This window comes from Cervus elaphus, chromosome 33 (assembly GCF_910594005.1).
Source record: "Cervus elaphus chromosome 33, mCerEla1.1, whole genome shotgun sequence".
NCBI lineage: Eukaryota > Metazoa > Chordata > Mammalia > Artiodactyla > Cervidae > Cervus > Cervus elaphus.
Window position 1 is genome coordinate 66,470,176 of NC_057847.1, and position 26,597 is coordinate 66,496,772.

At 40.5% G+C, this 26,597-nt stretch overlaps 1 long non-coding RNA gene across 2 annotated transcripts; it reads right to left on the reverse strand.

The window, feature by feature from the left end:
* Window positions 1-26,119, reverse strand: LOC122688633. Of its 2 annotated transcripts, none has more exons than XR_006339524.1 (3): window positions 24,470-26,119; window positions 24,116-24,235; window positions 1-3,772 (listed from the first exon to the last, which is right to left on the reverse strand). It is a non-coding gene; the product is annotated as an uncharacterized LOC122688633 (long non-coding RNA). The 2 variants fall into 2 exon arrangements; XR_006339523.1 differs by having other exon boundaries at window positions 24,116-24,312.
* Between the last annotated feature and the right edge of the window lie 478 nt (window positions 26,120-26,597).

The following is a 26,597-nucleotide window of genomic DNA, read 5'->3' on the forward strand; positions in this document are numbered from 1 at the left end:
TGAATAAATTACTTAATTTTTTAAAAAGTTGAAAGACCATGATCACAGAAACAAAATCTACCTACCTTTCTACAGGACTAAAGTAACAGAGGGAAGTGTGGCAAATATTTCATACTAAATTGGTTAGCAAAAATCTTGGCATTGACAAAGAAATCTTATTCCAGACTTTTGGAATCCACAGATATTCCCTTAAGGCAAGTTACATAAATTTTCCAAGCATGAAAATTTTCATTTACATAATGGAGATGATATAATGATATCTGCTTCTTAAATAACGGAGTAATACATATTGTGGAGTACACAGATAATCAACATAGTCCCTAGTACAGGATTAAGCAATCAGTAACTTTTATCATTAACAATCAGCAAAAATAATAAACAGATTCACAGCAGAGGAGCTGGATCATCTAAGTCACTGGAGAGTCACTCTGGGAACAACTCCTGAAAACCTCATGTAATTCAAAACATGCGTAAGACATCAAGATAGATTTTTTCTTTAAGAATAAATGTAATGAGGGAAATAATAGTCTGAGGGCATGTAAACCTAGGCAAATGAAATGGATTTTTTACACCCAACTTACTGTTTAATGCACAATCAACAATTTTTAGTGAGGGGAATTCAAATTATTTCAGTGGATATGCATAAAGTGAGATCTTAATAATATTTCTCACTGCTCACTGTTTCAAATTTGCTAATTCATATCAGTGTGAAATATAAACACACTGTTTATCCAAAAGCCATTCAGTATCAGAGAGAGGGTATTATAAGAAATGAGGCAGAGGGGAGTGTATCAAAGGATTTCAAGGGATATACTTAAAATACAGAGGAAAACAGTAGGAAATGTAAATCCTGCAACATCTAGAATTTAAATTGTTGGAATTTCTTTTACAACTGTGAAATCTATAAAAAGGTACTTTTTTTTTAATCTGCAAAGAAACCTGAAAAGGAATGTGAAATGATGACAAACTAAAACACCCCACTCCCAAGACACTTGCTGTGATGGAAGAGAACACAGAAATGTGGGAGGGAGAAGGTGGGAAATCCTACCAATTGCATGGACAAAAAACAAATTTCTAATAAAAGTTATGCCTGCAAGGTTTGAATTTCCATGCTTACATTTCTGCCTCAGAGTATAGATCAAGCCTTACCTGATGACCTAGCTTCCAGATTCCACACTTAATGTCATGTATTTAATCACATACTTGTCCAGAGATCACACAGAATGATAAGGTTTTCCTGCCACAATTCTAATGTCAGAAATTGGAAGAGAGAGAGTTTTAGTTCTGTTTTTGACTCTTAATTGGGAGAAGAAAGTTCTTTTAGCTTAAAAATTGAAGGCTTACATCTTCAATTTTTCCTATTTCAATTTTCAAAATGGGATTTAACTATACAGTTTATATGGCAGTGAACTATATCCATGGGATAAAGATGTTAAAAAGATCACATAAGTCAAAACTTGCATAATTCTAGATAGATTATTCCCCCCCAAAGAACAATATAATGTAAGAAATAGTATTCTCGTAATAATAATAATAATAATAATAAATAATCCTACAACATTACAGAGCATTTCTTAGGGTAAATTTTTAGTGTTTTTCTTTTCAAAACTAGACTTTTTCTTTGGAAATTATTTTAGATTTATAGAAAAGTTTTGCAAAGATAGTATAGAGTTTCCTTATACCCCTTACCCAGTTTTCCCTATCATTAACACCTAACGTTACTATAGTACATTTGTCAGAACTAAGAAACTAACATGGGTACTATTCACTGAATTTAAGATTTTACTCAGATTTCATTAATTTTCCCATCATGCTCCTATTTTTGTTCCAGAATCCAACACAATTTTAAAATATTTTTTAGTTTTGAAAAATTCATACTATTCAAAATTTGTGCAAACTGATAACATTTTAAAATCACACTTTCAAATTTGTGACATTAAAATTGGCACGCTGTTTATGCAAAGGTTTTCCATAGTGTTTAATACAAGGATGGCTGAAGAATTAACCTACCGCAGTGCCCTAAGCCAGTGTTGTTTAAATTGGAATGAGAAGTGGAATGGAGAGAGTGTATTTTGTACTAGGTTTCAGCTGAAGATTTCATTTGAATAAAATCACTAATAAGAAATCCAGGGGAAATATTAGAATACAGTGAGAAATACTAAAAAAAAACAAATAAGCCAAAACTGAAAATGATCATGTTATAAGAAACTTGCAGAAAATTGCCATAGGCATCATTTTTTCATACACATAGTTTAAGCTTTTTACTGCAAAGAGCATACAAGCAAACCAGGTAGCCACACATACATTGCAAAATATCGTCCATTTGTTTTCACTATACACGAAATTGTTAGCCAACTATATTGTTTTTGTTTATTCGCTAAGTCATGTCTGATTCTTTTGTGATCCCATGCGCTATAGCCTGCCAGGCTGCTCTGCCCTTGGTATTTCCCAGGCAACAATACTACAGTGGGTTTCCTTCTCCAGGGGATATTCCTGACCCAGGTATCAAACCTGTGTCTTCCACACTGCAGGCAGATAATTTACCATTGAGCCACCTGAGAAGCCCTATTAAAATATAAAGAGCCCTTACAAATCAACAGAAAAATGGACAGAGAGCACAGCCAATTTATGGCCAATAAGCATCTGAAAAACTGTTCAAATTCATTTTCAAAGAATACAAGCTAAACTGCAAAGTACATTTTTAATGTATCAACCTGGTGATGATAATGCAAAGTACAGGCTGATGTGCAAAGAACAAGGCACTCTTGTACATTGCTAGTGAAAATGAAAGTTGCTTAGACATGTCTGACTCTGTGAGACCCCACGGACCATACAGTCCATGGAATTCTCCAGGCCAAAATATTGGAGTGGATAGCCTTTCCCTTCTCCAGGGGATCTTCCCAATCCAGGGATTGATCCCAGGTCTCCCGCATTGCAGATGGATTCTTTACCAGCTGAACCACATTGCTAACATAGGAGTAAAATGTAAAAAATTGTTTTACAATGGCTTGGCAATACATGTGTCCAGTTACCTATTGCTGACTAATTAAAATATCCCAAAATGTAGTGGCTTAAGTCTACAACAATGTATTGTGTCTCACATTTCTGTGAGTTGGCTGCATGGTCTTACATGTCATGGAATGTTGGCTGAGGCCACGCGTGCAGCTGCATTCAGCTGGGAGCCCAGCCAGGGATGGATCGCCTAAGGCTTCTTTTCTTCTCCACATGGCCTTTCTTTCCATGTGGCCTCTCATCATTCAAGAGCCTAGCCCAAGGATCCTTCATGTCAGCTGGATTCCAAGAAAGCAAAAATGGAAGCTGACAGATCTCCTAAGGAGTAAGTCTGGAAGCGATGCTATGCTGGAGCCCATTGGTCATTTATGCCTGTCTCTTTCCAACTACATGCTCTGTGGTATCACACTGGTAGCTCGAAATCAGTCATGCTGGCAGTACTTATACTATGTGCTCAGTTATTCAGTTCTGTCCAAATCTTTGCAACCCTTCGGACCATAGCCCACCAGGCTCCTTTGTCCACAGGATTTTTCAGGCAGGCATACTGGAGTGTGTTGCCATTTCCTATACAGGGGATCTTCCTGACCCAGGGATCAAACCTACATCTCCTGTGTCTTCTGCATTTCAGGTGGATTCTTGGAAATTGGCAAATGCTCTAAATTAGGACTTTTAATTATTTTTCAAAAAGCTGAAAGTCACACAGCTTCACATCCATCACATTCTGTTTCTTCAAGCGAGTCACAAATCCAGCCCAGAGTCCCTGTGGAAGAAGAAACAAATTTTACCTCTTGATCTGAGGAGTGACAAAGAATTTGTGACCATATTTAATCCAACAGAGTCTTCCCTCTGGCCACAAATTATTTATATTCTTTCTCACGCAAAACAAAACAAAACAGACCACCTCCCAAGATATCTCAAAGTCTCATTCCAAGAAAGCATCAGCCTCAAAGTTCAATATTTCTAACTAACAAAAACCTACTATATAGCCCAGGGAATTCTGCTCAATATTCTGTAACAACCTAAATGGGAAAAAAGAATTTGAAAAAGAATAGATAGGTGTATATGTATATCTGAATCATTTTGCTGTACCCCTAAAGTTAACACAACATTATTAATCAACTATTGTTGTTGTTTAGTTGCTAAGTTGTATTCAACTCTTTTTGACCCCATGGACTATAGACTGCCAGGCCCCTCTGTCCATGGGATTTCCCAGGCAAGAATACTGGAGTGGGTTTCTATTTCCTTCTCCAGGGAATCTTCCCTACCCAAGGATCAAACCTGTGTCTCCTGCTTGCCAGGCAGATTCTTTACCACTGAACCACCTGCGAAGCCCCTTAATCAACTATATTCCAGTATAAAATTAAAAGTTTAAAAAAATGTTTTAAATAATAAAATAAACACCCACTTTAAAATTGAATTTTTTAAAAGTTCGATATTTCATGACCTGAATCATGCTCAGATGTGACTGCAGCTCCTCTGGGCCTAGAAAGCTGTGAACTGTGAACTTTCCCAACTCGCCTCCACTCTTCCACCCCTACCAGGCATTCCGTGGTGAGAAGTGGACAGGAAAGTCACCATGATGCTCTTATTCAACAACACAGAGAACAGGTTTATAGCAATTCTGAAATCTACCTGGACATAAGATAAGAAATCCTCTATACCCCACCCCCACCCAGCTCTGGGCCTGGGAGCTCCGCTAGGGCTGAAACATATCAAGTGACTTATCCCCCTGGCTTCTCTAGCTGACCTCTCTTCATTCAGGAGTCTAGGGCAAAGCTCTTTACAGAATGCTAGCTGGTTTCTAGAGAGCAACAGAAGAAACTGCTATGTCTCTCAAAGGCTAGGTCTGCTGATTCGCATTGTTATATAGCAAAAATCGACACCACATTGTAAGGCAATTTTCCTCCAATTAAAAAATAATTTAAAAAAAAAGGCTAGGCCTGGAATAGTAAGTGTCTTCATACCTAGTGTTTCCATATTTAGCAAGTAAAAATACAGAATGCCTCATGAAAAGATGCTCAACATCACTGATTCTTAAACACAAATCACAATGGGATATAACTTTATACCTGTCAGAATGGCTATCATCAAAAAGTCTACAAATAACATATTAATAAGGAAATGGGAAATGGGAACCTTTGTAAACTATTGGTGGGAAAGTACGTTGGTGTAGCTACTGTGGAAAACAGTATGGAGCATCCTCAAAAACCCCAAAATAGGACTTCCATATGACCCAGCAATTCTACTCTTGAGTATATATCTCAAAAAAATGAAAATACTAATTAAAAAATATACATGCACCCCAATGTTCATTGCAACACTATTTATAGCAGCCAGGACATGGATGCAACCCAGGTGTCCATCAACAGACAAACGGATTAAGAAGATTTACTCAGTCATAAGAATGGCTTCTGCCATTTGTAGCAATGTGGCTGGACCTAGAGAATATGTTATGTTAGTGAAATAAATCAGACAGGGAAAGATAAATACTATAGGATATCACTTATATGTGGAACCTAAGAAATAATACAAATTAACGTATGTGCAAAACAGAAACACAAACAGATACAGAAAACCAACTTGTGGTTACTGAAGTGGGGAGGGAGAGAGAGGAGAGACACATGAGGAATATGGGATTAACATATGCAAACTACTGTGCGTAAAATAGATAAGCAACAAGAATATATTGTATAGCACAGGGAATTATAGCCATTGTCTTGTAATAACTTACAACTGAACATCATCTGCAAAAATATTGAGTCATTATGTTGTACACATGACGATAATATTTTATACATCAGCTACACATCAATAAAAAGGTACAGAATACCCAGTTAAACTTGAATGTCAGATCACAAACAATATTTTAGTATAAGTATGTCCCACTTTTCTGTTTATTTGACAGTCTAATTTTACTGAGCATCTTGTATTTTACCTGGAAATTCTATTTTCACTGCATTCTGAAGGTCAAAGTAAGTCACTCAAGGATAAGGAAAGGAGATGTCATTTTGTGTGTGTGTGTGTGATCTTTGTTGCATCGTGTGGGATCTTTCTTTTTTTTTGCATTTATTTTTATTAGTTGGAGGCTAATTACTTCACAACATTGCAGTGGGTTTTGTCATACATTGACATGAATCAGCCATGGAGTTACATGTGTTCGCTATCCCGATCCCCCCTCCCACCTCCCTCTCCACCCGATTCCTCTGGGTCTTCCCAGTGCACCAGGCCCGAGCACTTGTCTCATGCATCCCACCTGGGCTGGTGATCTGTTTCCCTATAGATAATATACATGCTGTTCTCTTGAAACATCCATGTGGGATCTTTCATTGCAGCATGGGATGTCTCGCTGTGGCACATGGGCTCTAGAGCAAGCAGGCCTCAATAGTTGCAGCACATGAGCTTGACTACTTTGAGGCTTATGGGATCTTAGTTCCCTGACCAGGGATTGAACCCACATCCCCTACATTGCAAGGCAGTTTCTTAACCACTGGATGATGAGGGAAGTCCTGAGACATCACTTTTTTAAAATTTAACTTTTATTTATTATTGAAGTATAGTTGATCTACAACGTTGTATTAATTTCTGCTGTAGAGCAAAGTGATTCAGTTACACACATACATATGCTCTTTTTTATATTCTTTTCCATGATGGCTTATTATATGACATTGAATACAGATCCTCATGCTGTCCTGCAGGACCTTGTTGATTATCCATTCTGTATGTAACTGCTTGCATCTGCTAACCCCAGCCTCCCTCTCCATTCCCTCCTAACCCTTCCTTCCCCTCCTTGTCAACCATAAGTCTGTTCTCTAGAGACACCACTTATTGACGGATGAGTGGCATGCTTGTACAGGGCGAGGAGAAGTTAATGATGGCTATTTTTCAGACTATCACCCTTAGCAAAAAGCCTTGAAAATCTGCATCTCATTATAAAACCAATGATTCTATTTCTAGGGATTTTTTTTTAAGCACATGATTAAAGACGTGTCAAAGATTTAGCTACATGAAAGTTCACTGTAGAACTGCTTGTAGTGGTGAAAAATAGGAAAAACCTAGATGTACAAAAGATAAGAAATAAGTATATTTATAGTGGCCCTAATATGCTCAAGCACTGAGTTGACCCCTGAAGAGATAGTGGACAACATGGAAAACCTGTGGCTTCAGAGATTTTAAAGGCTAAAGGCACAAGATTGACATTAAACACATAACCATATATTTGCCTAATTGACTGTAAGCGTGCTAATTGCCACAAAGGAAAACTACTGGGTGCTATGGAATCACCAAGGGATCTAAACTACTGGGGACTGGTTTAGGAGAAGGAGCAGGAAACAAAGAGAAAACATGAGGGAAGAGAGCATTAAGCAGAGTGAAGAGCAAAAGGATCCTAAATGTGTATTTATTTACATGTAAAGGTGATCATAATAAATGGATATGAGATGCTCAAGAGACATCCAAGTGGAGATGCCGAATTGCATTTAGATATACAAGTTGGGATCCTGGGGAAGGTTAGATTTGGATATATACACCTTGAAGTTACCAGTCTATAATAGTCACTGGGCAGTGATATAGGAAAATCAGGGGAGTAGGGTATCACAAAGCAGCTTCCCGCATGGTGCTAGTGATAAAGAACCTGCCTGCCAATGCAGGAGTCATAAGACACATGGGTTCAATCCCTAGGTGGAGAAGATCACCTGGAGGAGGCCATGCAACCCATTTCAGTATTCTTGCTTAGAGAACCCCATGGACAGAGGAGCCTGGAGGGCTACCGTCCATAGGGTGGCAAAGAGTTGAACATGACTGAAAAAACATACCATGACTTAGCACGTACACATGCATGCAGGGTATCACAGAAGCCAAGAAAAGTTTCGAGGAGATCATGGTCACTTGGGACAAATGCCACTGAATTGTTATATAGATGAAGGCAAAATGTGACCACTGAGTTTGGTAACATGGAGGTTACTGATGAATCTTTTAGAAGTTTCATATGTAGTGGGGAGGACAAAGGCCTACATGAAATGGACTGAAAATAGGTGATGCAGTGGGGAAAGGCATTCATTTGAGAAGTTTTTCTGTGAGAGAGCAGGAAAATGGGGTAGCAGCTAGATAGGAATGGGAGGTCAAGAGCAGGTTTGTTGGCTGAAGGAATCAACCCCCTAGAAAGAGGTAAACTGATAATTCAGGAAAGGGACGTCTATTTGTGGGAGTAAAGTCTTTGAGAAAGTGAAAGGGGATGAGGCACAGAGCACAAGGAAAGGGTTGGCTTTATCTAGGAACAGGGATGTTTCCTCTTATGATAGCGGATGAAAGACAGTGGGTCCTGATTCAAGAGGCTGCAGAGACACAGTGAAAGGAAAATGAGAAAGTGTCCATTTACTTCTATTTCTCATGAAGCATGAATCAAATCCACCAGTAAGAAGGGGAAGAAAGAAAGGGGAGATTAGAACAGGTTCTCTGAGTATACTATACATCTCATGTTGATCCTGCTAATTTGAAAATTAATGCACGTATAGACTCTCAGTTCAGTTCAGTTCAGTCATTCAGTCATATCCGACTCTTTGCGACCCCATGAATCGCAGCATGCCAGGCCTCCCTGTCCATCACCAACTCCTGGAGTTTACCCAAACCCATGTCCATCAAGTCAGTGATGCCATCCAGCCATCTCATCCTGTCGTCCCCTTCTCCTCTTGCCCCAATCCCTCCCAGCATCAGGGTCTTTTCCAATGAGTCAACTCCTCGAATGAGGTGGCCAAAGTACTGCAGTTTCAGCTTCAGCATCAGTCCTTCCAACGAACACCCAGGACTGATTTCCTTTAGGATGGACCAGATGGATCTCCTTGCAGTCCAAGGGACTCTCAAGAGTCTTCTCCAACACCACAGTTCTAAAGCATCAATTCTTCAGTACTCAGCTTTCTTCACAGTCCAACTCTCACATCCATACTTGACCACTGGAAAAACCATAGCCTTGACCAGACGAACGAAAAGGAGTACGTCAAGGCTGTATATTATCACCCTGTTTATTTAACTCATATGCAGAGTACATCATGAGAAATGCTGGGCTGGAGGAAGCACAAGCTGGAATCAAGATTGCTGGGAGAAATATCAATAATCTCAGATATGCAGATGACACCACCCTTACGGCAGAAAGTGAAGAGAAAGTAAAGAGCTTCTTGATGAAAGTGAAAGAGGACAGTGAAAAAGTTGGCTTAAAGTTCAACATTCAGAAAACTAAGATCATGGCATCTGGTCCCATCACCTCATGGCAAATAGATGGGGAAACAGTAGAGACAGTGGCAGACTTTATTTTGGGGGGTTCCAAAATCACTGCAGATGGTGATTGCAGCCATGAAATTAAAAGACGCTTACTTCTTGGAAGGAAAGTTATGACCAACCTAGACAGCATATTATAAAGCAGAGGCATTACTCTGCCGACAAAGGTCTGTCTAGTCAAAGCTATGTTTTTTCCAGTAGTCATGTATGGATGTGACAGTTGGACTTTAAAGAAAGTTGAGCACCGAAGAATTGATGCTTTTGAACTGTGGTGTTGGAGAAGACTCTTGAGAGTCCCTTGGACTGCAAGGAGATCCAACCAGTCCATCCTAAAGGAAATCAGTCCTGAATATTCATTGGAAGGACTGGTGTTGAAGTTGAAACTCCAATACTTTGACCACCTGATGCAAAGAACTGACTCATCTGAAAAGATCCTCATGCTGGGAAAGACAGAAAGTGGCAGAAGGGGATGACAGAGAATGAGATTTGGATGGCATCACCAACTCAATGACATGAGTTTGAGTAAACTCCAGGAGTTGGTGATGGTCAGGGAGGCCTGGCGTGCTGCAGTCCATGGGGTCGCAAAGAGTTGGACATGACTGAGTGACTGAACTGAACTGAAAGGAAAGTAACCCTGAATATTCATTGGAAGGACTGATGCTGAAGCTGAAGCTCTAATACTTTGGCAACCTGATGCGAAGAGCTGACTCATTGGAAAAGACCCTGATTCTGGGAAGGATTGAGGGCAGGAGAAGATGGAGGGTACAGAGTATGAGATGGTTGGATGGCATTACTGATTCAATTGACAAGAGTTTGAGCCAATCAGGAGATAGTGAAGGACAGGTAAGCCTGGCGTTTTGCAGTCCATGGGGTCAGGAACAGTCATACATGACCTAGTGACTGAACAATAACAACAACAAAAATGAATAAGGGGCCCAACTCATAGCCTTCCAGAAAAGATAAATGAGTAAACAGATGACCTCCATTTTAATGCAGCATGCTTTGTGAGAAGATGAATAATTAATTTTGCTGGAGAGTCAGAATTAACAGAGACTGAGTGATGTCTGTCCTAGTGACTTAACCAATTATATAAATTGCTTATTTCCATATTAAAAAAGATAAGTAATTGGATAATGCATTTCTCATGACCCAGAGCAGACTGGACATGAATAGACTCTTGTGAGGCAAAGTCAATGTGATAAAATGCAATACACTACTGTAAATTTACACTACTGTAAGTTGTAAAAGTTTTGGAAAGGAGGTGACATATGAGCTTGTAGGATGAACAGCTGTTGGATAAAAGGCAGAGGAAACATGAGTAGAGGTGTGCAGCTGGCACAAGGTTCTGGTCACACAGAAAACAGAGTTAAATGTAGCTTGGGAAGGAAGCACCAACTAGGGACTGTGAGAAATAAAACTGGAAAAATTAGATGGGTGGCAGATTATTAGGGTCTTGTGTGAAGCTGAAGAGTCTGGAATGGATTCTGTAACCACCATAGCATCAGAAACTTACATGCGCTGAATGAAATGGTCAATTTCTATTTTGGGGAAGATAACTGACAGCAGCCTGCTGTGCTCCTTAGAGGCGACACATTCGAAGCCTGGAGAAGCCTGGACCCAGTTAATGTCCAGGTACAAAAGGACGAGGACCACAAATAAGGTATTGTTAAGTAGAGCAGCCACATTTACGATGTGCTTCTGAGCAAAGACCTTAAACTTTAAAACTCCTTACCTAAAATCAGAATTTGTCACAACACACCTATATCTGTGAACTGATGCTGACAATTATCAGACGGTATCACTGGAGAGTTTTTGGCTAACTGACAATGATATCATAACTGCCAGCTGGCTGATAGCAATCATAATATGCCACCCCAAGATAAGTTGCATTCTGATTTGACAGATATGTCAAAATGTGAAGAAGAACTGGTGTGCTTAGAGTTGATAAAATGGGAGCTCTGTGTTAAATACAAAATCCAAGCACTTCTCTCTCTTTCCAGTTTATCATCCTGGTTCAAGTGAACATCATCTCTTCCCTAAACTATTATAGAAGCTGCCTAACAGGTTTCACTAGTTCTGCCCTTAATGTCCCCTCCTCTCCTCCTAAATTTATCCTCAGGAGAGTCAAATCATGTCATTCCTCTGTTCAAAATCCCTAGTGGCTTCTTGTTCCGCTCAGACAAAAAAATCCAAATCCTCATGGAGGCTACTAGGACTCCTCATTAGCTCAGGTTACATGACCCCACCTCCTGCTCCTCTCCCTCCAGACAAACGGGTATCCTCCAACACTTCCACTGCCACCTCAGGCAATTTGTACTTCCCGATCCCTCTGCAAGACCCACTCTTCTTCCAGGTATCTGCAAGGCTCAACTGATAGTCTTTCATCAACATCACCTTTTCAGGGAGGCCTCCTTTATCTTCCTTTGTCTGATATTGTTTTGGTAGGGCAGCGATAAACTGGAAGACTGGGATTGACGTATGGGCCTCCCTGGTGGGTCAGTGGTAAAGACTCTGCTGCCAGTGTAGGAGACATGGGTTCGATCCCTGGGTTGGGAAAATCCCCTGGAGAAGGATTGGCAACCCATTCCAGTATTCTTGCTTGGGAAGCCCCATCGACAGAGGAGTCTGGCGGACTACAGTCCATAGGGTCACAAAGAGTCAGACACAACTTAGCAACCAAACATATACACACTACTATATATAAAATAAATAACTAATAAGAACTTACTGTATAGCACAGAAAACTCTATTCAACACTCTAATGACCTATGTGGGAACAGTACCTAAAAACGAGTGGATTGGCACTTCCCTGGTGGTCCAGTGATTAAGAATCCGTCTTCCAATGCAGGGGATGTGAGTTTGATCCCTGGTCAGGGAACTAAGAGCCCACATGCCTCGGGGCAATTAAGCCCTGCACATCGACTACTGAGCTTGGGCCCTTTAGAGCCCTCCAGTGCCACACCTAGAGCCGGCACGCTGCAAGGAAAGATCCTACATGTCACAACTGACAATTGACCCAGCCAAATAAATAAACATATATATTTTTTTAAATAAATAAAAATAAAAAAGACTGTATATATGTATATATATAACATTGTAAATCAACTATACTCTCATAAAAATTATTTTCAGTGACTTCCCTGGTGGTCCAGTGGTTAAGAACCTGCCTGCCAATGCAGGGAGACATGGGTTTGATTACTGGTCTGGGAAGATCCCATATGTCATGGGACAACTAAGCCTGTGCACAGCGCAGCAAAAAATAATAAGTAAATAAAATTTTAAAATTAATTTTAAAAAATAAATAAAATTGCTGTCACACACTTACCTGCAAATTCTCATTGACTGCCTCTCTACCTCCCTGTTTTATTAAAAAAAATTTTTTTTTCCTTATTTATTAGAAGGAAAAAAGAGTATAGTACCTGTGGACACATGGGCAGGCTCAGAGAGAGAGAGTCCTGGGTCATCCTCCCTGCTTTATTATTTAATTTTTTTGTCAGCACTTATCACTGTCTAATACAGCATATATTTTACTTGCTTATACTATTTATTGTCTACAATGTTAGTAAGGAGTCCCTCTCCTGATTCAAAACCTAAGTGTGACATTTCAGGCCTGACCAAAGGCAATTCAAAGGCTTTAAGCTGGAAGGCCTAGGGTTGGGAGGGGGGAGCTTCCCCATCCCCACACAGTCTCAAGGACTCAGAACCCCTGGGGGAAGTCATGCTCTTTCACTTCTAACCCAGAAGGCTTCATTCCTAGGTTTCTTTATCTAAGGCCTTGGGCAGAGATCTGCAGGCACCTCCAATGTGACCTCCTCATGGGTTTAGGGGAGAGCCTTGACAATTTTTTCTTTCCTCTGACTCAGTACCACCTACTTATGTAGCCTCAGCACGCCCCACCTCACTTTGCCATCCTCCCCTCTTCTCCATAAAACTGCAGGAGAGCCCCAGGTCTGTACTGATCCACCTGACCCTCACCGGAATGCCATTTCGTGGGGGAAATAAAACAGGAGGAAGCCTGCAATTTTCCCAGTTTTAGACTTTCTTATAGCATCACAAGAAGTGATTAAAGGCTTCACTCTGATTTTTGGCTTGTTTTAAAAAGCTATTACAATGGTTTTTTCCTTTCTTAGCTCAGCTAAGTTCCTGACAGCTTCACAAGGGCAAAGCTTTGACTTTAGTCTTTTTAGAGCTGTTTTATGCTCACAGCAAAATTGAGCCCCCACATGAGTGTAGCCTCCCCCACTATCAACAACCCACCAGTGGTACATATCACCCAGAGTCCACAGCTTACCTTCAGGTTCGATCTCGGTGCACATTCTATGTACCTGAGCAAACTGATGACAGGTATCCACCACTATGGTATCAAAGCCAGTAGTGTCACTGCCCTAAAGTCCACTGCCCTGTTCACTCCTTCTACTCCTGCAATAAATACTCATTTTACTGTCATCATAGCTTTGCCTTCTCCAGAATGCCATATTGTTGGGATCATATAGTACGTAACCTTTTCGGATTGGCTTCTTTCACTTAGTAAGTTTACAGTTCCTCCATGCCTTTCATGGCTTGATTGTCCATTTCTTTTCAGCACTGAATTATATACGATGGTCTGGGTGCATCACAGTTACTTATGCACCTTCACTGAAGGGTCATCTTGGTTGTTCCAAGTTTTGGCAATTACAAATAAAGCAGCTATAAATATCTGAGGGATATAATATCCCTCCCCCTAAAAGCATTTTCTTTCTATTCTACCCTTTTTGTGAGTTACAATGGGATAGTAAAGATCACCTGACAAGATCTTTATTGGTCTGCAATCTGGGTGTGTGACAGAATCAACAATGGACACAATTCCCTACATCCTCTGTTTCCTTTGAAATGAGCCCTGATACTTTTATGCCAGGCTTCCTTGGTGGCTCAGTGGTAAAGAATCCACCTGCCAATGTAGGAGATGTGAGTTCGATCCCTGGGTCAGGAAGATCACCTGGAGAAGGAAATAGCAACCCACTCTACTATTTTTGCCTGGGAAATCCCATGGACAGAGGAATCTGGCAAGCTACAGTCCACAGGGTCACAAAAGAGTCAGACATAGTAACTAAAAAATAATCACTTCTATGCCACCTCAAGGCACCCTAAAGTTTTCTGCAGTAGGGCTCATCCACCACTCAATATTCTAGGATTGTTTAACTTTCTTACTACACATTCAAACTTTTAAAATATTCTGTAAATAAAATAAAATAAAATAAAATGAAATATTCTGTACTGTTTTCTAACTGAACTGAACAATAAGATCTGAGGGACAAGAAGATCTTAAAATATTGCTGAGGGACAAGAGCTGAGGGACAGGAAGGTCTTAAAATACTGCCTCACCCAGATGACAAAGTTGTCCCTATTCCTGCCAGTATCAAATGCAACCAAGTAATACTGCAAAAATGATGGATAATAAGCCTCTTCTGCTTTCTAATGTCCATCCCATAGCTGAAGTCACCAACCAGTTCTTGCTGACCTGCCATTGGAAGAAAAACTGCATGCCTGAACTGACTGATGAGTGAGGGGTTAAGGACAAACTTGACTGGCATCCTATCAGTTCTCCCAGAACTCTAAGTTTAACCTGTCACAAAAGTTGAGTGAGTTGCTGGGTGAAGGAGTCTGCACATTTATTACCTCACCGTAGAGCACCTGGGCTCTACAGGTCATCAGATCCGTGACAACTATGCTGTTGTCAGAAGACTGATTTTTCTCAGAAGTGACAGAAGAGGTCATGGTAGGAGACCTAAAAGCCTATCTACCCTGCAGCTGAAAACTTAGTTCACTTTATGTGAACTATTTTTGTTTGTTGTAACAGCTCCAACTGACATTTTTCCAAAGAAGATATACAAATGGCCAATTAGCATGTGAAAGGATTCTCAAAATCATTAGTGATTGGTGGTGATGGTGGTTGGCAGTGGTTTAGTCGCTAAGTCATGTCCGACTCTTGTGCTGTAGTTCACCAGGCTTCTCTGTCCATAGGATTCTCCAGGCAAGAATACTGGGGTGAGTTGCCATTTCCTTCTCCAGGGGATCTTTCCCACCCAGGAATCAAATCCAGGTCTCCTGCATCACAGGCAGATTCTTTACCAACTGAGCTATGATGAAATCCCAAATACTGGAGTGGATTGCCATGCCCTTCTCCAGGGGATCTCCCCAACCCAGGGATAGAACCCAGGTCTCCTGCATTGTAGGCAGATTCTTTACCATCTGAGCCACCAGGAAAGCCCAAGAGGGATATGCAAATCAAAAATAGGTACCATTTTAAACCTTCTAGGATTCATAAAAGAAAAAATAGAGAAAATAATATTCTCTTGCTGAGGATATGGAGAAATTAGAACCCTCATACAATGCTGGTAGGAATTTAAAGTGGGGTAGCCACTTTGGAAATTAGTCTGAAAGTTCCTCAAAAGTTTAAATATGGAGTTATGATATGAACCAGAAATTCCTCTCATAACTATGTACTCAAAAGAATTAAAAAGTAAGTTCACACAAAAATTTTTACCTGAATGTACATTAGTACCATTATTCATAATAGCCTCAAAATGGATACAATCAAAATACTCACCAGTGAATGAATGGATGAAAAAAAGTGGCATATGCAAATGAAAGTGTTAGTCACTCAGTCGTGTCCAACTCTTTGCGACCCCATGGACCATCCACTAGGCTCCTCTCTCCATGAATTCTCCAAGCAAGAACACTGGAGTGGATTGCCATTTCCTTTTCCAGGGCATCTTCCCAACCCAGGATTGAACATGGGTCTCCCACACTGCAGGCAGACTCTTTACCATCTGACCCACCAGGGAAGCCCTGGTAAATGCATATAATCGAATATTAGTCAGCTATAAAAAGGAATAAACTACTAAGATATGAATGACCACTGAAAATCTATGCCAATTGAAAGAAGTCAGGCTCAAAAAAAATCACATATTGTATGAGTCCATTTATATGCAATGTACAGAATAGGCAAATTGATAGAGACAGAAAACAGGTTAGGGACTTCTCTGACCGACCAGTGGTTAAGTGCTTCCAATGCAGGGGGTGAGGGTTAGACCTTGGTTGGGGAACTAAGATTTTTTGGTGCAGCAAGACCAAAAAATAAATTTAAAGAATAATAAAAAGAAAATAGATTAGGCATTGTCAAGGACTGGAGGGAGAGAGGGTTGGAAGTAACTGCTAATAGGTATGATGCACCTTTGTGGAATGATGAAAATTTTCTTATCTTAGATTGTGGATTGTGCTATGCTCAGCTGCTCAGCCATGTCAAACTCTTTGTGGCCTGGCAGGCTCCTCTGTCCATGGGGTTTTCCAGGCAAGAATACTGGAGTGGAGTGCCATTTCCTACTCCGGGGATCTTCCCCACCCAGAGATTGAACCCACATCTCTTGTGTCTCTGAAACATCTAATTAATGAAATTTATAAACTATACCTAAATTGAAATCTGCCATATCAGAATAAGGAAGGCCATATAACATTAAAGGATTATTATTTAATCCATCTAAACTATTTATATTTTCCAGGGAAAAAACAACATTCATTCATAATCAGCTACTAACTGGGTAACCTCAGAAGGGAAAAATAGGTCCCAAAAACACTTTTCCAGTAAGCTTAGTCAGGCTTCCATATAGTAAACAAGAAACTGTGAAGGAAATGAACAAACAGTAGAAAAGTTTTATGTAAAAGAAAGTTTCAATAGCAATCTCAGTGATGTATGCTTGCTCTCCTGGCGGGTCCTTAACTTCTGTGTAGTTCATTCAGATGTCTTAGAATCAGCTGAAGCAGAATGTTTTACAAAAATAAACTAATATGAAAACCTTTTCCCAATGTTCATGCAAAGAAGATAATTACAATTTCAGATGTAACGCCAGACTCTTCCTTTTCACATGATGACCTCGTGGTTTCTTAGCTGTTACACATAAAAAAGGTATTTGACCCAAATTGACTCAATTTGTTATATAGTTTATAGAATGTCAGAAAAAAGAGAGAGAAACATTCCCCCTTCCTTCCTTCTTCCTTCCTTCTTTCTGTCTACCTACCTCTCACTATCTTGACTTTTCTCTACAAGTGTGTGTGTATGTTTTACAACTTGGCAGAGGCCGAAGGCATTTTGTTGTTTTGGAAATCAAACACATTTGTTACTCAGCTGATACATCCCACGTGACAATCATAGGATAAGCTAGTTGTTTTTTCCAAGGTATCACTGCATCATACTTCTCTTCCTGCTTCAAACTGGGTGTCCCTTGTCCTCAGAAATTTATTTTTTTGTTATGAACTTAAAGCTAAAGTCCATACTTCTATTAAAAAAACCTATAATCTACCCCCATATTTAAATGAATAACACTGTTCATTTGGTAAAAGACGGAAGTAACAATTGAGGAAGGCAAATGTTGGGTAAAAGACGTGCTTCTTTCATGAGCTTCTACAATCTCTGAGGCCGATGTGCCTCTGATCAGACCCAGAGCCCTTTCTCTCTACTGAGGCAAAATAATAGGACTGTCTCTTTTTCTTTCACATTCCTCTATCTAGGAATCCAGGCTGTCTGTTGGGACGTTTTCTCCCTCAGAGCTGGTTTTAGAGCTCAGATCAACCCATTATTACCCAGATAGAGTTTTGTTTTGTTTTTAACCCAGCTTCCCACGATACCCAAAACAGTACAAGGTCCTGCTTTCCCTGAAGATAGATGGCCTTGCCCCCTATCTCCCACAGTCCACATTGCATGAATTTAGCATCTACAACCTACAATAAATTTTTATTTATATATTTATAATATATTACCTTACTGTGAAACTTTGTTCTATAATTTTTATTTTTTACTATTATTATTTAGCCGTGCTGGGTATTCATTGCAGTGCACAGGCTTTGTCACAGAGCAGCGGTTTCTCTAATTCAGGTACGTGGGCTTCTCTACTTGTGATGTGCAGGCGTGGTTGCCCTGCAGCATGTGGGATCTTAGTTCCCTGACGAGGGATCAAACCCATGTCCCCGAAATTGGAAGGTAGATTCTCTACCACTGGACCGTCACGGAAGTCCCATTACTGGTCATTTGCAAAACTAGGTGAAAGAAGGCCCTTTGAGTTTCTTTAGCTTTTGTGCTTAATTGGATCGACATTCCATTATTTCAGCTGTTGGTTTTTCCACCTTAGGAAGGGAAAGGATGGAAATTCTTCCCTTGGAGGGGTGCCTTCCCGGCCTGGTGATAGGGAGCAGGCATTCGGTACGCTCAGCTTAGCCCCTGAACTTCATTGTTGCTTCTCTGCCCCACCTCTCCTCAAGCATCTCTCTTTCTATTTCTCCATGGCTTTTTATGTCAGGATCTGGCTGGAATGAGGAGACCTGAAGTTCCATGGAATAAGCTTTCTATGTCAGGATCTGGCTGGAATGAGGAGACTTGAAGTTTAGTCAATCTGGAGGGAACGTCATCAGGGAACCGAATTTTGGTTAATATCCATTCTCCAAACTGTCCCTTTGATTATTTTGTTTTTCAGCTGTAAGATTCTTGTGCCCACTTCTCAATGAGGTTTGAATTCATAGGGTTGAAAGGAAATAATCACTTCTTCTGTAGGAACAAAAACCCCCTCAAGGGACTTCCCTGTTGGTCCCAGCGGTTAAGAATCTGCCTTGCAGGGGACGCGGGTTTGATCCCTGCTTGGGGAACTAGGATCCCACAGGCCATGGGGCAATTAAGCCCGCAGGTGGCAACAGAGACCCAGAGCAGCCAATAAAAAATTAATTAAAGAAATCACACACACACAAAAGCCTTCCAACCTAGTGGCTGAAACAACAAAGGTTTATTTCTCACTTATGTTACTTGTTCACAGGGTCTCTGGTTGTTGTTTTTGACTATACACACCACACAGTGGGAGTTTAGGGGTTTTAAAAATGGCTTAAATATTAGCATCCCTGAGTAGAATTTTATTAGAAAACAGAATAAGAAGAAATATTCAGATTTGAATCCCACAATATAATTATCAAGACTGTCCCAGAGCGCTGTTTTCAAATCTAACTCTTTCTATTGGGGAGATATGTTTATAATAAACAATAAAAAGAGATATGATCTGCTGAATAGGCCTTTTCATATCCCCTGATTTATTTTCGGGAATACTTAATTCAGAGCTTTTCTTTGCGGTGTCGGCACTTTCCCTTTTTGGAAGTGAGTTGTACTAGACTGACCTCTATTATTTCTGGATTACATGCCAGTGATGGAAAGTGAATTGAGTGCTTTGAAGAGGGAAAAAAATCATTACCAGAAAGATGAATAGACTGATTTTGTACTGGGTTCCTAAAAGGGGGGGCTCTGGAAAGATCAGTGGTTTGACTTTTCTGGGAAACATATCTTCTTGGATGCTCTTCAGAGTTGTGATAAATTCCTCCAGCAGCAGGTGGGAGGTAGGTCTATTGATAGCAGACTCTGTTCGGGCCCACTGACTTCAAAGAGAGGCCTCTCTTTGCCATGTGACATTCAGATACAAAGACTGCATTGGCTCTCAGATTTCAGGCTTTTGGAAAAGAGTCAACAGCCAGCCAAGTTTACAAATTTATTCCTTTGCCATAGCATGAAGAAATGTTTTTCAACAAATATGTATTATTTTCTACTATGTGCCACACCGTGCAATGTGCAGACGACACCTAATCTACCTATTAGATACACCTAAAAGACCTATTTAATAGAGCTTTCATTATTGGAGGAAGGAGCTGAATCTAGCAGGTAAACAGCCTACAATTCAGTGTGAGAAATACCAAGCTGAAGACACATAGGGTACCAAGCTTATGTGTGTGCGTGCTTAGTCGCTCATTCGTGTCTGACTCTGCAACCCCATGGACTATAGCCCACCAGGTTCTTCTGTCCCTGGGGATTCTCCAGGCAAGAATACTGGAGCGGGTTGCCATGCCCTCCTCCAGGGGAGTCTTCTCAACTCAGGGATTGAACCCAGGTCTCCGGCATTGTAGACGGATTCTTTACCATTTTTTACCACCACGGAAGCCCAAGAATACTGGAGTGGGTAGCCTATCCCTTCTCCAGGGAAAATTCCCAATCCAGGAATCGAATCGGGGTCTCCCGCATTGCAGGTGGATTCTTTACCAGCTGAGCTACCCAGGAAGCCCTAACTAATCTTACACTGGAGGAAATAAGGGAAGACTTCCTAAAAGAATCAACCTGGAATTGTGATCTCAGGAACAACAGGACTTAATCAGTGGATGAGGGAATGAGCAAAGTCCCAGGGGCTGGAGAGCATATGGCATATTTGAAAGCACGGAGAATATAAAGTTACATGTGGGGTGAAGGAGAGAAATGTTTTTGTTTTTATGTTTTTTAGGGAATAAATGAACAGGAAAAGGCTTGAGGTTAAAGGGGTAAGCAAACGCAACATCATGGAAAGTCTAGCAAACCATGTTACAAAGTGTGACCTCTATCTTTATGGAAATAGTCATTGAATAATTTTTAGCAGGAAAGTGGCATGATTGAATTTGTTTCTGGAGGCCACTCCGGTTGCTATGTTGAAAAGAGATTGAGAAAGACAAAGTCTGGAGATAGGAGATTAAAACTCCAAAGCAGGATCTATGTAGCTATCCAAGAAAGAGACAATGGTCCTCTGAGATCATGTACTGGCTGTGGAATGTACAAGAGGGCAGATTCGAGAAAATTCTAGAAGGTAGAATTGACAGGACATGGTGACAGAGATTAATTATGTGGATGGTACAGGAAACGAGAGTGGAGACTTTAGCCTGACACTGAGATTGCTCAAGTCTCTGCTTGGACACTAGGTTGATAGTGGGGTCATCTATTGAAATAGGGGACCTAGAAGGAAGAACAAAATTTGAGTCTAAGATCTGGAAGTCAGTTTGGGACATGTTGACCTGAGGTGTGTAGTGGACACTGGCGATGGCCTAGTCGTGTCCCTGAGGCCTACAATTCAAGGACATGAGTTTGAGCAAACTCTAGGAGATAGTGTAAGAAAGGAAAGCCTGACGTCCACGGGGTCACAAAGAGTCAGACATGACTTAGTGACTGAACAGCAACAAGTTCGTGTATGTGAAGAAAGCGTCTGCATCTCTCTGTCTGAGATCATTCCTTGCCCATTAAAGTGAGTTTTGCTGCAGGGCACGTGTAGTCAGCTCCAAAGCTCCAGGGAGTTGATGTCCCATGAGTGACCACCTACAGTGAGGTACAGGAACTGATGAATCACAATCCCAGCTATCTTTCTCCTTTTGCCTCCACCACACAGCTTTTGTGATCTCAGTTCCCCCATCAGAGATGGAACTTGGGCCCTCAGCAATGAAACTGCAGAGTCCTAACCACTGGACTGCACGGGAATTTTTCTTGTCTTTCTACACACCACTTCTGAGGCATTTTCCACCCAGTGTCTAGAGGGTCCCATGAGACTAAGCCTCAGGTATCAACCATGATAGCTGTTCACTGACACATCCTCTGCTGATTCTCTTTCTTTTCCTGTCTCATTTCTCACTCCCTTAGAAGGCCTCCAGAGATCACCTCCCCCACAATAAACCATCTGCACCCATACTGGAGTATCAGAGTCTAAAATGAAGGTGTTTTTGAAACAACCAAGTGGAAGTTTCAGAAGGCACATGGATATGAAGATTGGAAACTCAGGTGGAAACTTTCGGCTGGAAGATATTTAATATTTAGGAGTCATCAACATATGCTTTCTCATTGAGATAGTGGATGTAGATAATTTTTAATTGTCTGTAGAAGAAGTGGAAGGCCAATCATAAGTATTATTTAGGGGAAAGGCAAGGGAAGCACTGACCTCAAATGGGAGTGAAAACGAACATCCAGAGAGGTTGAAGGAGAAGTGGGGAAGTGTTAAACCACACAAATCAAAGTAAAATTATCTTAGGACAGAGGAGTTATCAGAGATCTCTGAGAGAAGAAGGCAAAAAATAGTCACTGGATTTAGCTACAAGGAAGTAATTGGTGACCTTGGGAAACACAATTTCAATACAACGTGAAGGCAAAAACATCATAGATTAAGTCATGAATGAGAAGTGAGGAAAGTCTGGGCAGAGAACGTAGACAATAGCTGGAGAAATCTGCTGAAAAGAGAAGGGTTTCCTGTAAAGCTCCTTCAAATTTCTGCCTAACTTCCTTTCCTGCCTCCCTGGATTTGTGATTTCATGCAGCTGAACCAGATAATCAGGATAATCTCAGTTCTTTGAAGTCAGCCCCTTGGCAATCTTCATTCCATCTGCATCCTTCATCCCCCCTTGCTATGTACCATCACATATTCACAGGTCCCAAAGACTTAATGGATTCTTTTTTCATTCCTAGTTCCATTATTAATACTGTGTTATTATAGTGTTGTGTCAAATTCTTCTAGGACTAACCCTTCCAATTTGTGTGATATTCTTATACACAGTAGACTGTTGTACAATAATCTATGTTTGGCCTGAAAACAGTAGTGATTTTATTTATATTTTTATAAGAAACATAAAAATCAAAATTTCAAGCTGAATAGTAAATATATTATGTGGTAGAAAATAAACATTTATAGGACTTTTTCCCTAGCCTTCCTAAAATTGGCAAGATAGCCACTCAAAGATCATGAGGAAACAATAAACAGGAAACACCAATGGAAGCAGCAGCTACCTATAGGCTCCCGGAATGTACAATCTTTTTAAAATTCTTTTTATTTTTGATGTGGACCCTTTTTAAAGTTTTTATTGAATTTGTTCAATATTGCTTCTGTTTTAAATTTTGGTTTTTCGGTTGCAAGGCATGTGGGATCTTAGCTTCCCGACTAGGCATTGAGCCCCACACTCCTTGCATTGGAAGGTGAAATCTTAGCCACTGAACTGCCAGGGAAGTTCCCAGTTGATCTTTATTAATGAGTCTTCTCTGGACCAAGCTCAGATCTGGAAAGTTCTTCATTGGCACTATCCCTATAAGGCTTTAATGAGCCCTATTCCACTCTGATCTGGGAGGGAAGGAGAGAAAAGGAAAGGAAGCAGAAAGATGAGTATCATCAATGTGTACAAGGACCCTGGCCCATGAGAAGGGAGTGCAAGGTGGTGGCCAGTTCACAAAGGGGTCACAGCCCGGGCTGTGGGGCTGACTTGTGTGGTAAGAGGTGCTACCTGAAGACTGCTGATTGGCCCCAGCTGCTCCCAGCCTAAAGTACACTTCTTAAGCCATCATTCTCTAAGTGGAGAAGTCAAAGTCACTAACAACTCTGGGATGATTAGATTCCCAGATTGATTGGCAGATCACCAAAGGACATGAGGGAACAGGACACCATGCCAACAGGGAAGCAGGCAGCAGACCCTGGGAGTGTTGTAGGTCACCCTAAACACAGTAGACAAACTGGGCAGCAAAAGGAATTTAAACACCTTCCTGGAAAGTCCCACCCCTTCCTGGTCATGTGGAAAGTCCCACCCCTTCCTGGTCATGTTAATGACTTAGCAAGTGAAAACAGTTCACACGTCCTGAATACTCATTAAGCCTCGCTAAGCCTTTTATTGGGCTTCTCAGGTGGTGCACTGGAAAAGAATCCACCTGCCAATGCAGGAGATGTAGGAAACACAGGTTTGATCCCTGGGTTGGGAAGATCTCCTGGAGAAGAAATGGCAACCCATTCCAGTATTTCTGCCTGGAGAATCCCATGGACAGAGGAGCCTGGTGGGCTACAGTCCCTGGGGTTGCGGAGTCGGATACAACTGAGCAACCGAGCATACACACAAGCCTCCTACTAGATGCATTATAGACATTATGTGATTTAATCTTACCCCAAGTTCAGTAGGCTCCTTTAGCACCTGTAATGAAAAGAGAAAAAACTGAGGCCAGAGAAGTTTGGTTACTTACCTAAGGTCACACAACTGATGCACTTCAGAGTTGAGATTCAAACTCTAGACTGTGATTCCAGAGCCTTTTCAACCAGGAAATACTTTATGCAGCTTTCTCTTCAGGATCATCTCTTCCCCCCTGGATGGATAATTCGAACCATCAGCCCATTTTGCTCTATAGCAAGTGGCTTTTCCTAGAGCTATTTGAGTTGAAGTCTAGAAGAAATGTGTAAAATAAGTAGGCTATGAAAGAATTACCAGCAGGGGAAATATAAGAATGCCAGGGAGCTGTTTTGCTCTTTCCATGTCTTCAAGAAGATAGTTAACTTCCGACTGCTTAGGTGGGAATTAGGGAGAATATGTAATAGTTTACCTTAACAAGTACTTTAGTGTCTCCTCCAGGAACAAAGGTGACATGCGGTGTTTCACGCCATGTTTCAGGAAAGCCCGTTTGACTTGATTTTCCTTAGAGAGACGTGAAGTTGCCAAGCCAATGTGAGACAAGGAACTGGTGCTGGGATTGCTTTTTCAGATCTGACACTGCCCTGGATTCCTTGGTTCTTTACTTCCGTTGAGTCATCTTCGTCCTGGCACCTAAGGTGTGTTGTAACAGTGAACCATAAAACTGTGTTACAGGGTGGGTCATGACCATCCACCAATGTCAACTTGGCTGGTGCATTCACATGGGAGGGAAATTATGATGTGTAGCCACAGTATTCCTGTAATGATGAGACTCGAATTATTGAATACTTCCTGACTTTTTCTAAGAGAATCATGGGGAGGGTTAGGGTTGTCATGTTGAATAGGATAATATTATTGCAATATCAAATCACCAGCCAAACCCTGCTGACTCTTGGTATAGAAGCAAAATTTAAATGCTAAAATTATGAACTCTAGCTTGGAGATAGCTCTTGCAAGAACCCCCACATTTAAGTGTGTGTGTGTTTTAACCCAAAACATTTTTAGTTTATATATTATTATATAGTTATTTTGATTTTTTGCTTTTGAGATAAAATTCTATGAATTTTAACACATGTTTAGATTCATGCAACTACCTCCATGGCCAGGATATAGAACTATCCCATTATCCACCCTCCAAAAGAGACTCTCTCCTATCATCCCTCTATAGTCACTCACTCCCAGACCCTGAAAACCACTTATCTTTCTTCTTTTTTTACAGTTTGTCTCTGAGAAAGCCATATAAATGGAATCTTACAGCATGTAACCTCTTGAGACAGGCTTCTTTCAATAAGCACAATGCCTGGATGATTCATCCAACTTGTGTGTGTATCAATACTTCCTATCTATTGCTGAGCAGTATTCCATGGTATGAATGAGTCATCATTATTAACCTCTTAAAAATTCATTATATTTTTAATTGAAGTTTAATTCATATGCAATAAAATTAACCCCTTTACCTTAGTTTTACAAAAAAAATGAAGAAATGAGTCATGTGAACATCCTTACTCCATGAAAAGATAAACTTTAAACTGGAAACAGATTTTTGGACATGCCATGTTTGTCTGACTTTCTCCACTAGATGGTTTCTATATTTGGAGAATTGTTCAGTACAGTTCTCTTTCCATCTGCTTGTGCTCATGCTATTAACAAACATTCACTTCTTTCAACTGATTTCATATCGACTCTGCAACATCGTGCATTGTCTCTATTCTTTAGTGTTTTTTAATACATAATACCTGTACATTGCACAAAATACAAAATGGTACATACCAAGATAAATAAGTCACACCTACTCTCTATCTCCCAGTAACTCAGTTTCCTTTCTGGAACTAACAGTGTCCTCAATTTTTTTTTTAAAAGCATCATTAGAGGTATACTATGTATTTACAAATACATACATATATCAATGTATTAAAAGTTTGTATATAGACATACAAATATAGGTATGCACGCATACTCAGTTGCTTAGTCATGTCTGACTCTTTGCAACCCCGTGGACTGCAGCCCACCAGGCTCCTCTGTCCATGGAATTTTCCAGGCAAGAATACTGGAGCAGTTTGCCATTTCCTACTGCAAGGGATCTTCCCAACCCAGGGATCGAACCTGCATCTCCTGCATCCCCTGTATCAGCAGGCAGACTCCTTATCACTAGTGCCACCTGGGAAGCCCCACAAATATATATATTAATATATTTTAATATAAACTATAAATAGATGCATATAAAAATCAATGCATACATATGCATACACACATACATTTTCCCCACACACAAATGGGGGCATATTCTACCCAGTGTTCTGTACTTTGCCTTATTCTTTTAACTTCCCTTTTCTTGGAATTCTTTCCAGAAAATTACACTTAAAGCAGTATAGTAAGTCCATTTTACTCTATTGTTTGAGTGTATTATAATTTAAGTATCACATTACTGATGGTCCAGCAAGCTTCTAAACTTTGCTCACACAATGAATACATTATTTGTATCATTTCATTTCACACAGATGGAAGCATCTTTATAGGATAATTTCTTAAAAGTGGAATTT